The sequence below is a fragment of the Squalius cephalus genome (assembly GCF_949319135.1).
Source record: "Squalius cephalus genome assembly, chromosome: 1".
Taxonomy (NCBI): domain Eukaryota; kingdom Metazoa; phylum Chordata; class Actinopteri; order Cypriniformes; family Leuciscidae; genus Squalius; species Squalius cephalus.
In genome coordinates, this window is record NC_137122.1 from 4,668,306 (window position 1) to 4,680,448 (window position 12,143).

Sequence of the window (12,143 nt, forward strand, 5' to 3'; positions counted from 1 at the left end):
CTTTCGAGTGCCATCGGCAAAGCATGCTGGGAAATAGACATCCCAGCCGTTTCAGTTAAACTTAAGTTTGTCTAAATTAAAATAAGTAATTTCATAAAACTCAAAACAATGAAACAGTTCAGTTTACTTAAAATATATCAGTTATGTGAACTTGAAAGAAAAAGAAAGTGCTAAATACTCATAAAAGTTAATTTGACTGAACTAATTAGTTTAATTTAAGTTTGTCCTACTCAAACCAATTAATTATTTTGAGCGTTAGGGTTTACAGTGTAGAATTCTACAAAATATAATAAAAGACAGCTTATAAGACCATTACTTGACATGTATGAGGAATCATTTATTACTGGAAGGCTCACAGATTCATTAAGACTATCTATAATAACTATAATATTAACACCAAATAAACCCCCAACTGAATGCTCATCATACAGACCAATTAGTTTAGTGGGATGTGATACAAAAATACTTTGTAAAGCACTTAATTAGACAAATATGTTCCCCAAAAATGTGGCTGCAATCAGTTATAACAACTTAAAATTTGTTGAGATAACTTAAATATCCAACTTAACTAAACTAAACTAAAGTTAACTAAGCTTAATATTTTAAGTCAAGCATGGATTATCGACTGCTGGCGGTAGATCCTTTTCCTATTTAGCACCAAAACTTTAGAACAGTCTTCCTAACATTGTCCGGGAAGCAGACACACACTGCCAGTTCAAATCTAGACTAAAAACATATGTCTTTGGCCCAGCATACACATACTGTAATGTTGTATGAATCATGCATGTTGATTATGGTCAGAAAAATCTAGAGAAAGGGTTGGAAATTTCAGTCTATGTGGAAAAGTGTAAGATTGAAAATAAAGATATTTGAAAATGAACAAAAACATTTGCTTTTACTGTTTCAACCCCCCTCTTTCTTACCCCAATAACCATTTGCAATTCCTATAGGCAGAGGTATAAGTGAAGTAATCACAGTGCTCAAGGCCTGTAGGCCGAAATGTGTGTACATCGGGGGTCTACGAACTGTCACACCTTCAGTACAATGAGGAAAATTGTAATTATCTGATTGGTCAGTTTGAATGTCTCACATTTGGGTTACAGTCACATGGTCAAGGAAGGAATCAAAGTTGCTCTGGCCCTTTTTATTCTCTGGCTCTCTTTCTTGGGGAACTCTATCTTTGGCTCCTCTTTTCTTTGTCTCTTACTCTACACTCTCCCTCTCTTTCTATCTCTCAGGTAACATTTTACATATCTGCTGGGTACAATTAATGGTAGAAGTTTTTATCATCTCATATATTTTGTAACTATTGTAAGTGCAACCATAACCATATATTGTCATTAAACCCTTTCAACTACAAATAATGTGCAAACAATAGGTTACTGTCGTAACCCCGGTTCTCTGAAACATTGAGTGGAGAGATCCACCTATGGGAAGGGCATCCTGGGTTCTGAAAGCCATCACTGTAACAAATTGCAGTAGATTCTACAGCAAAATTCTACAGAAATGTATTGTTTTATCATTTTACAAGTTATTACTGTAATTCGCAATGCTTTATGGGTCAAAAAGAGTATTACAGTTGTTAACAGTATATTTCCCTGTCAACTGTAAATTGATTTACAGGTAAGAGGTGTTTTCACTGTAGTTCATATGGTTTTACAACAATTTACTGTGATGTGGCATTATGGGATTGCGCGGGCTGAATACAGGTTTGAAAACTGGTGGACTGTAGCAGGGCAAGAAGAGTTGAAGATAAAAGGCACTATTTACTCAATTTTTGGTAAGTTAACTTAAATTTACGTCGTAAAATATAACAATCTAATATATTACTTAATGCTGTTTAAGCGATTGAACAGAATTCATAACATAGGCATGTCAGATGCAATTAATTTTATCGACTTGTTAACTAATGCGTGTTATCAGGACATTTAGTGGGATGTAAAAGTGTTTGATTCCAATATTTTGGAAATTTAACATTTATTTAGTAAAGGAATGCGTGTCTTTAATTTTAAATTTCTTGTTTCAGGCGAGGCATAGAATCGCGACGGGGCGCGCCATAACAGTGGTGAGACGAAGCTGAACTGTTACAAGGTAAAACCATCGTAAATGTTATGGACGAATGCTGCAGTTTGTTACAGTTTTATTCGCATTTGCTCTCGAGAGAGTATTTTTAGAGCATTTGTAGTTTGGCAGACAAGACAAATCCACTGAAGTGTTGGTGAGACAAAACTATACGCACGTGCTATTAGCTTTCTTCACGAAAAACTTAGGCTATATATGATATTAACATCGTTGGATGCATCTATTTTCTCATTTATTTTTGTTTTGATTTATTATTGAGAGCATGTAAAACCAATGTTTAACAAATCCCTGCGTCATAACTAAATTCAAAATTACTGGCAAAAGATTTAAAAGTTCATTTTATTTTCTGTTCAAAGTTCCCATAGTTATTGTTTTCTTAATATAACTTGAACCTAAATCTAAATGAGAAATGTATCACTGTAAATTATGTCAACATGAGAGCAATACCATTGTAGGTTTTACTAAGCATATGACAGGTCACAGTAATGTACCACACTGCTGTTTTACCTGTGGTGTACCTGACTGTTCCTGTGCATTTACAAAATCTATATAAAGACCATACAGGTTATCAGAAGTCTCGTAAAGGTGCCAGATTTTGATATTGTCATTTCACATGTACAACTCTGAAAGACTTAATTAGGCAATAAAAGGCCATATTGATGAGGGCAGGGAAATAAAATGCCCCTTTAAGAGTTGTGAGAGGACATTTAGTGTAAAATCTACATTTGCATCTCATATCTCAAGAACACACAAAAACAGTCCACATGAGCTTCTAAATGAAGCGGTTTTTGCAAACCCGCCACAACATGTGTGTACATCTCAAGATGAGAGTGAGGGGCCTGAGCCACATGAGGTCTTTGAAAGTGTAGAAGATTCTTTTCTGAAGCATTTGACTTGGTTTTATTTGAAACTGCAAGCAAAGCTTCTTTTACCTTCATCTGTAATTCAGACCATCATTGAGGAAGTCCAAGGAATTCATGATCTGGCCCAGGCAAGCGTCTACTCAAATCTTAAGGACAAATTGTCAGAACTTGGGGTGTCTAGTGACGCAATAATTAATGTTACTGAAAACCTCAAAAAGAATGACTTACTTAAGGCAGGCAATTATATGTTGCGTACAGATCAATGTCGCAAGACAGTCTTTAAAAACTTCTTCAATTACGTGGAGCCAATGCCTTTGTATTTAGGTACCAATGACTCTGGGAAAGGATGCTTTGCCCAGTACGTGCCTATAAAGTAGGGAAGTAAAGTATAAAGTTGCGATTTAGTTTTACCAATATTGTGATTGCGATTTAATATGCGATTTTTTTTAAGCTCTTTACCTTTTCTATTATTCAACAAAAACAAGCAATAAATCATTGTAAAATAGGGAAGGGAATCTTTAGGCACCTCATACCTCACACGTTGAGACCTGTTAGTTAAAAAGTTCATCAACCAACAGATGAGACATGGATCGATATTAAAAGTACTCTTTAAAGTCTCTGCTAGAATATGTGGTTGAATACAATTAAAAGCTGAAGAAAAGTCAATAAAAAGCAGCCGCACAAAGCTCTTTGCACCCTCAAGATGTGTATAGTAGATCAAGTTGAAAAGAGTACATACTGCGTCTTCCACTCCCCGATTTGGTCTGTAGGCAAACTGAAACGGATCTAATAGATCCTGGACAGAGTTCAAAAGGTCGTCCTTCACAATCTTCTCTAACGTCTTCATAGTGAGGGACGTGAGCGCCACCGGCCTAAAGTCATTAAGAGACGCTGGAGCTTTATTTTTAGGCATCGGGACAATAATTGAGTCTTTCCAAATGCGAGGAACGGTATGGAGATTTAAAGACATTTTAAAAATAAAACAAAAAATGTCTACCAGCTGGTCAGCACAGTTCTTTAATATACGGCCTCCAATACCATCGGGGCCAGGACTTTTCCTTTCCTTTATACCTCTGTCTTTTAGGTGCAGCAAAAGAGTCGATACCAAAAAGAGGAGGCAGTAACAGAAAGAAAATAGTTCCGTGGTGGACGCAAGAATGCAGAGAGAAATAAGGCATTTAAAATCCTGAAAAAAAAAACACATAACTTTCAGAATTTAATTGAATATAAGAGAAAGCAGGCTGTAGTAAGGAAGACAATAAAGAGAGTTAAGAAAAACTTTTGGGGGAAGTATTGTGAATCTCTAGGAAGAAGTACACCATTAGATAGAGTATGGGGTATGATTAAGAGAATGTCAGGAAATAAAAGAGAGTATGGTTATCCTATAATGAAAGAAGGAGAGAAAGTAATAATAGAGAGTAAAGGTAAAGCAGAGTTGTTGGCAATGACATTTGTTAAAATACATAGTAATGGTAATTTAAGTAATGAGGAAAAGATACAGAGGGAGAAAACAATAAGAGATAGTGTCGAAGTAATACAGGATGATGGGGACAATGAAAGTACCATAAATGTGATGTTTACAATGGGTGAGTTGAATAATGTCTTAAGAAAATCGGGAAAAACAATGCCAGGGAATGATCAAATAAGTTACTGTATGTTAAAAAAATTAAATGACGAGAGTAAAGAAGTATTATTAAAGTTATATAATAAGGTATGGGAAGTGGGATGTTTGCCAAAACAGTGGAAAGAATCAATTATTGTCCCTATATGTAAACCAGGTAAGGATCCGAGTTTGGCAGAAAGTTATAGACCGATTGCTTTAACTTCACAAAATTATGGAAAAAATTTTATTAAGTATTATTTGGAGACAAATGAATTGATAAAGGATTACCAGAGCGGGTTTAGAAAGGGACGAAGCACAATAGATCCGGCTATATGTTTAGAGAGTGAAATAAGGAAAGCTCAAATTAAAAAAGCCTCAAATTAATATAGTCTGTTTTTCACAAAGGAAAAAACAAGAACAGATTCAACTTAAACTTTATGACAAAAATCTAGAGAGAGTGGACTGTTTTAAATATCTCGGGATGTGTTTGACAAAAAACTTAACTGGAAAATACATATTGAGAATGTTGTTAAAAAATGTAAAAGAATACTAAATGTAGTAAGATGTCTGAGAGGTAGAGAGTGGGGAGCAAGTAGGACCTCAGTATATATTGGATTAATTAGGGCAGTTATTGATTATGGATGTACAGTTTACCAGTCTGCTTCGAGAACATTATTAAAAAAGTTGGATGTTATTCAAAGTCAGGCGTTGAGACTCTGTTGTGGTGCTTTTAAAACAACCCCAGTAGCAGCATTACAAGTAGAAATGAATGAGATGCCATTGGAGATTAGAAGAAATCAGATAGCATTAACGTACTGGGCAAATTTAAAAGGGCATAAGGAAAGACACCCGACTCAGAAGGTGTTACAACCTTGTCAAGAAAGGGAAAGGCGACAGATTAAGAGCTTTGGTTGGATAATAGGAGATGCAGTCGATGGGATAGGAAATATGACGGTAAGCCCCACTGTGCCATTATCTAATGTTCCACCTTGGCTATTAGGGGAATTAGAGGTAGATTTGCACCTTTTAGAGTGGAAAAAGAGAATAGTATTGATAGGAGTCCAGTATTAAGCAGTATTAAGAACATGCAGTCAGAAGCAAGACAGGATATTTTGTTGGAAATAGCCCAAGCTGTTTATAGAATTAATAGAGTAGGAGTAGGAGTAAAATTCATCTGGATTCCAGCCCATATAGGAGTAGAAGGAAATGAATTGGCTGATAAATATGCCAAAAATGCTACCAAAAAAATCAGAGATAGATATGGTAATAAGTTATAGTAAGGCGGAAGTTAAAAGCATAATCAAAGCAGAAATGAGTAAGAAGTGGCAAGAGGAGTGGAATATGGAAACAAAAGCGAGAAAGTACTACAGTATCCAGAAGAGGGTAGGAGGTATGAGAGAAAATAATAGGAATAAAAAGGAAGAGGACATTATTTCGAGAATGAGATTTGGGCATACTGGATTAAATAGTACGCTTAAAATAATAGGGAAACATGAAACTGGGATGTGTGAGGTCTGTAATATTAACGAAACAGTAGAACATGTAATTATTAATTGTCATAGTATAAGGAGGAAAAGATGAGGCTGAAAGACTGGTTTAGAAAAGAAAAATTTGATTTGACATGAAGGAAATATTAAAAATGAATTCAGGGCATGTAGGGTATAGAGCAATATTTGTGTTTTTGAATAAAATAGGGCTTAGTAGAAGGATATGAGTTTAGTTGTTTTAGAAAGATGTATTTAATAATAATGATAATGTATGAATATTAATAATGTTATTAGATATTTATGAAGTTATTTATTGGTTTTATTTATGTATGTATGTATTTATTTATTTATTTATTTATTTAAAGGGTAGTGAGAAAAGGCTATTGTGATCCACACTCCATATCAGAAGGTGGTGGTAATGCACACTTAAAAGTTGTTTGCCAACCGCCATTAAAAGAAAGAAGAAGAAGAAGAAGCGTCGAGTCTTCTGAGGTGAGGAGAGCAGTTCACGGGATTTCTCATATTTACATCACACACACTTTATACAGTTTGATTAAGCGACAGGCTCATTTCTGTATTGTTTTCATCGATCACAGCGATACTTGTGCGTCTTTTCTGGCGTCTTCCTTCTGAAATAAACATTTAGTGCAGCAGCAGCGAGCATGAGGAGAATATGTTGAGTTCATTCAGACCTGAGCGAGTTTGTGTTCGTTTGTGTGATTGTCTCGATGTTTGGAGTGAGAACTGTTACTGAATGTCAAGTTAAAGTTTGAGGTCTGTGAGGGGAATTGATGGGAATCGATCTCAAGTGTTGCTGTTGCCGTTTTCATGTTTACCTTTATTCTTTGTCGACATTTATCTTTGGCAGATTAAAATTGATGAAGACACTTTATATTGCCCCTGTATGAGTAATGAACGTGGGAAATATCAAGATACATGCATGGGAATATGAATATTAATGAAGTTTGACACAGGAAACGTTACATTTTCTTCATTTTTTAGAGTTTTATGATCATTGTCAGTTTCTGTACAAATATGTAACACGTTAATGGAATTACTTTATTGCTATTAATAGTTATTATAAAGTCAAACTATATTTAGATTCACATATTATGGTGTTGTAGCTATTTGCCTGAAGGGGTTATTTATTTAATTATTTTGTTTTATTATTGGTGATTTATCACTTATTTTGATGGTTATATTGTGAGAAATAACAGTATTGTCTTTCAGTAGAGCAGTTTTACAGGCTTTTATCATGTAGCCTGACTCAAATAATGTGTTTCTAACAGCAAACACTCAGAATAAAGTGAGATGATCTGCTGATGACCCTGAATGGCTTGTTGAATGAGTGTTGATAGTCTGAGGCTCATCAATATTAACAGATCTGCTGAAAACACTCTTTATTTCATGACAATAGTTCCTGTTTTCACCTAATTTATTATGCTGATGTCTTCAGATCTCCTGTAAATTGTCACTTAAAACTCGTTTCAATGGTGTCAGCAGACTGAGGGGATTTGTTGCCTACTGTAGCTTTAAAGCTACCCAGCTAACACAAATACGTGACTGTTACGTAACTGCAACGTAATCTGGTGACCAAACTTTCGTCGTGGCGACGTAACTAGTTACGTCGTGGCAACCGGAAAAGTGAAATTCCTGGATTCGTTGTCACGACGTAACTTTGTAACGTTGTCAGTAAGTAACGGCGACGTCGTCGCAACGTTGTGGATCGACAGTCGTGTGTTGGTAACCAGTTGGTCATTTTAGTTTTTAATAATATGGGCGGACATGCAGTGGTCTAATTTAACTTGTCCTCATTGGCCCAAAACTATTTTAGAGACTTTTTCAACGACATATGAACGATACAGACTCAAAATTTGGTTAATTCAGTTCATTTACTATAGAACAAAGCACAAACAGCAAAAACAGTATGCAAACAGGTTATACATTTAAATGAACAAGGTTTTCCCCAAAAGCTTGAACATCAAACTACTCCTACACATCTTCATTTCGGTGGCACTAATAACAAAGCAAGAATAAGAAAAGAAAAATGCAAGAAAAAAAGAACAGTTGAGTGTTTTCCCATTTAACATTTAAATACACAAAGCAATTAGCACTGAAAGATAGAATCTGTATAAGAAGACAGTTTTGTTTAAAAATCGCTCATATATTTTTCTAAACATTTTCACAAAGTTATGGTTGTGGCAAGTGCATTATTTCCTTTTAAAATAATTTGATAACTTCATGACATGTATCACTATATTCTATAAAACCTTAGTTTGAAATCATTTTTTTGTACATTTAATAATACATATTATTTTGTTTTTCTTCTTCTTAAAGTCATGATTACAATGTCCATTTTTTAACTAGGAAACTAGGCCTATTTATGATTATTCCTGAAGGCAGCATTAAACCCCCACATTGTCAGGTGATGTTGCAACTAAGAAAACAATTTAAAATGGTGTCTTAAAAAAAAAAAAAAACTATGCCATCATTTTAGGTTTGAAGCCTTTCATATAATTGTTTTTTATAAATATCAGTAGTTTTAAAGCTGTTGAGATAATTGAGAAACTTTTGTCCAGCAATTTGTATATTCTCAAATGTTATTATGAATTTACAAGGTAATAAAAGTAAACATGATAATGCATCATCCAGAGGAGCCTAACTTATCTCTTTGGCAGAGTGAAAAAGTTTGTAGAGCTCTGATAAAATACTGATAAAAACTGCTAATTTCAAGTATGGGTAGGTTGGTGGTACACTTTCCATGTCAGGTGGTACAACTACAATTCATAATATTTTTGTTGTACCACCTTACATGAAAACTTAAATCATTTAACATCTGAAAATTGTTTAAACACATTGTCTTCGTGAGTGTTGATGTCATTAGAAGTCTTCCCAAGTGAGGCTGGAGCCTGGATCCGAACTGGAGCTGCTGTAATCTCTAGTAAAATATGCTGAGCATCCTGAGATCGAAACAAGGAGACAACAGGAGAAAGATTAGCATTGCTGCTGTTCATATTATTTCAGGCAAAAGATGGTCATGTGCACTTTTTACTATTTCATCACATAGTGCAAGATTATGAGATGTGTTAATTGAATGCTTGACCAACAAGATGTGTCTTTAATCTAGATTTAAATTAGGAGAGTGTTTCTGGGCCCCAAACATGATCAGGAAGGTTATTCTAGAGTTATTCCCTTACATTCTATTAATAGGAAATCATCTGATATTAATGAGAAGACATGGCCTAACGAGTCAGCATTTTAATATTTGAATACTATACATTCTTACAATGTAAACGTCCTAAACATTTCTGAGTATTATCAATGTTTGAAAACAGTTGTGCTGATTAATCTTTTTGTGTAAACCAATGTAAGTTTAATCCATTTTCTTTTTTCTCTCTCCAGGATTCATTGTTAAATAGACCCAACATATATAAACAGTAGTTTACACTACTGTTCAAAAGTTTGGGTTCAATAGAGTAAAAAAAAAAAAAAAAAAAAATTCATTTTTTATTCAGCAAGGATGCATTAAATTGACCAGAAGAGAGAGTAAAGATTTCTGTATCAAATAAATGCTTTTTTTCTTTCATTCATCAAATAACCCTGAAAAACACAAAAATATGAAGCTGCACAGCTGTTTTTAACACTGATAATAATCATAAATGTTTCATCTATGGTTTTAGTTTTACTTATTCACTTATTCATATTGCTCATACAGTGTCACTTAAGTTTGGATGTCAAAACTTTATTAAAATAAATTAAATAAAAAAAATTAAAAAAGTTTAAAGAATTTAAAAAAATAAGAAAATAACAGATGCATGGTGATATACAGTAAGTTAGGTGACAAAATATTGTGAGAAAATGGATATGAAGTTATTTAATGAGCTTCCTTACTTCACCTGTTTCCAACTTCTCTGGCAGCAGCTTTCTTCAGAAATGTTGAAGTCATGGAGCTTCCCCTCTGTTGTAGAAGGATTATTTTGTTGCTGCTGAAATCACAGAACTATTTTGATCAATTTGTGTTAACCATTGAGCTAGTTTCAGCCAATTTTCTCACTCCATGTTGTGACGTCATCGAGTACGTTTATGTTAAATAAATTAGCTCACTTCCAAACTAACTTATTTTTTACAAAACTATCAAAACCTCTCATCTACCCATAAGATGTGATTAAAAGCCCAAACTTTCATATCAAAAGCTCAAGCTATGAAGTTAGCATAACGTTACCTCTTCTGAAAACGGTTAAGATGCTAACGGACTTTTTCGAAGACACTAAACCATTTCTATAAAGTAAATATTCAACAGACACATGTCAATTACAAGTAAGAGAAGTGTCAAGAACAGTTGTGTATATTATTTGTGTGATTTTAGAGACTAAACTCACCTGAAAGCAGTGAAAACAACAGCGAGAGACGGAGATCTGCTGCTTTGTCAGTTGCAGTCAGTGGGGCGGTATGTCGGTTTCCATGGCAACTCATCTGTTTGAGGGCGACTCGAAGGTTCACGCGCACGCCCATTAAAACCTCAAAGCCACGCAACATTTATAAACATCTAGAATTATAACCTTACTTGAATAAAATGAGCGTCTTTCAAACCTATGGAATACTAAACAAACAATTGAAACAAATAAAATATTTCATAGAAATGCAGTCTGATAAGATGGTAATGAAATTACGGGCCCGTGACGTTGCAGTTCCGTTGCCAGTAAGTCATGAAATTACCAAGTTATTACGAATAGATTACGTATCTGGAACGTTGTTGGTTATCTTATAACCTTAGGAGGACGTACTAACGACGTTGTGAGTTGGTAATATGATGGTAATGAAATTCCGGTCCCGTGACGTTGCAGTTACGTTGCCAGTAAGTCGTGAAATTACCAAGTTATTACGAATAGAGTACGTATCTGGAACGTTGTTGGTTATGTTATAACCTTAGGAGGACGTACTGACGACGTTGTGGGTTGGTAATATGATGGTAATGAAATTCCGAGCATACGAGGTTGTAGTTACGTTGTCAGTTAGTAAAGTCATGACGTGACCAAAAAGTACGAATACATTACGTAACTGTTACGTCGTGTGTTAGCTGGGTACACTGTGTGATTTTTACCCCCATCTAGTGGTGAAATTGTATATGACTACCCAGTGAATATTAGTTTCTGTTCCTCTCAATTTCGAGGGCGTTTTAACTCCTACGGTGGCCGTATTATTCCAAGATTAACATGGCTTCCAGTTATCACTTCGTCCATGACAATAATAAACAATACGTCTAAAATGAATAAAACTACAGGACAGATGTCAGGAGGTAAACGTCACCCTTGGAATCGGCTATCCCAGCATAATCAGATTAGGCTAACGTTACAATGTGTACAAAGTAAAAGCAATTAAAAATAACACAAATTTACAGTGTCCTTTTTTTTTATATAGCTTAAAAAATTGCGCCTTTAAAACTATTCATCACCTGTGATCCGTCGCAGCACAGATTTATGTTACAAGGTAAACAATACTTTTTCACCATTGACGCGAGGATGAAGTTATACTAGAGGTCGTTCTGGCGTTATGCACAACCATGCTATGGTTAGACAAGCAACTATACAACTTTGAATTTACACAAATGAATTACAACAGGCTGAATTACCTGTCGAGAAGAAAGCAGGCAACCTCGGCGTCCGTTTTAAAATCTTTGCTCCTCATGAGCTGTTTCCATCTGGGAAAAGTTACTCCAATATTGACTACGGTCTTGCTGATTTGTCTGTCGCGTTGACGTTTTAATTCTCTCTTTCAAATGTGAGTACGCACACACACACACACACACCACACTATCTTTCAAATCTGCCGGCACTCGCGAGCTCGCGAGTAATCTCCCCCTCGCATTCGTCTCTGCGTCACTGAGTGTAAAGCGCGAAAGGCGAAGCTTTAATTTACTGGCATGTCCCTCTTTGGCTAATGTAGTTTCAAGATGGAGGGGCAACATGGCGACCGGCATTCGAACCCCTCACCCGTATGTACTTTCAATGGCAGATTATAAACTTACGAGAATACTTTATTACTTGAAAGAAGTAAATATACATTAATGAGCACATATATTTTTGAAAGAACTAAGTGTTTTTTGCTAAG

General features: G+C 35.1%; 2 protein-coding genes across 5 annotated transcripts in view; both read left to right on the plus strand.

Annotated features, from left to right (window-relative positions):
* The window catches only part of LOC307156367 (uncharacterized protein), a 1,306,365-nt gene that overhangs the window by 750,225 nt on the left and 543,997 nt on the right, over positions 1-12,143 (plus strand). The window lies entirely within an intron of this gene.
* The window catches only part of LOC307156201 (uncharacterized protein), a 127,642-nt gene continuing 121,980 nt past the window's right edge, over positions 6,482-12,143 (plus strand). For all 3 annotated transcript variants that reach the window (XM_079867446.1, XM_079867447.1, XM_079867448.1), the window contains exon 1: positions 6,482-6,527. The gene's annotated coding sequence lies outside the window, so the exon portion shown is untranslated. The remainder of the gene's footprint in view (positions 6,528-12,143) is intronic.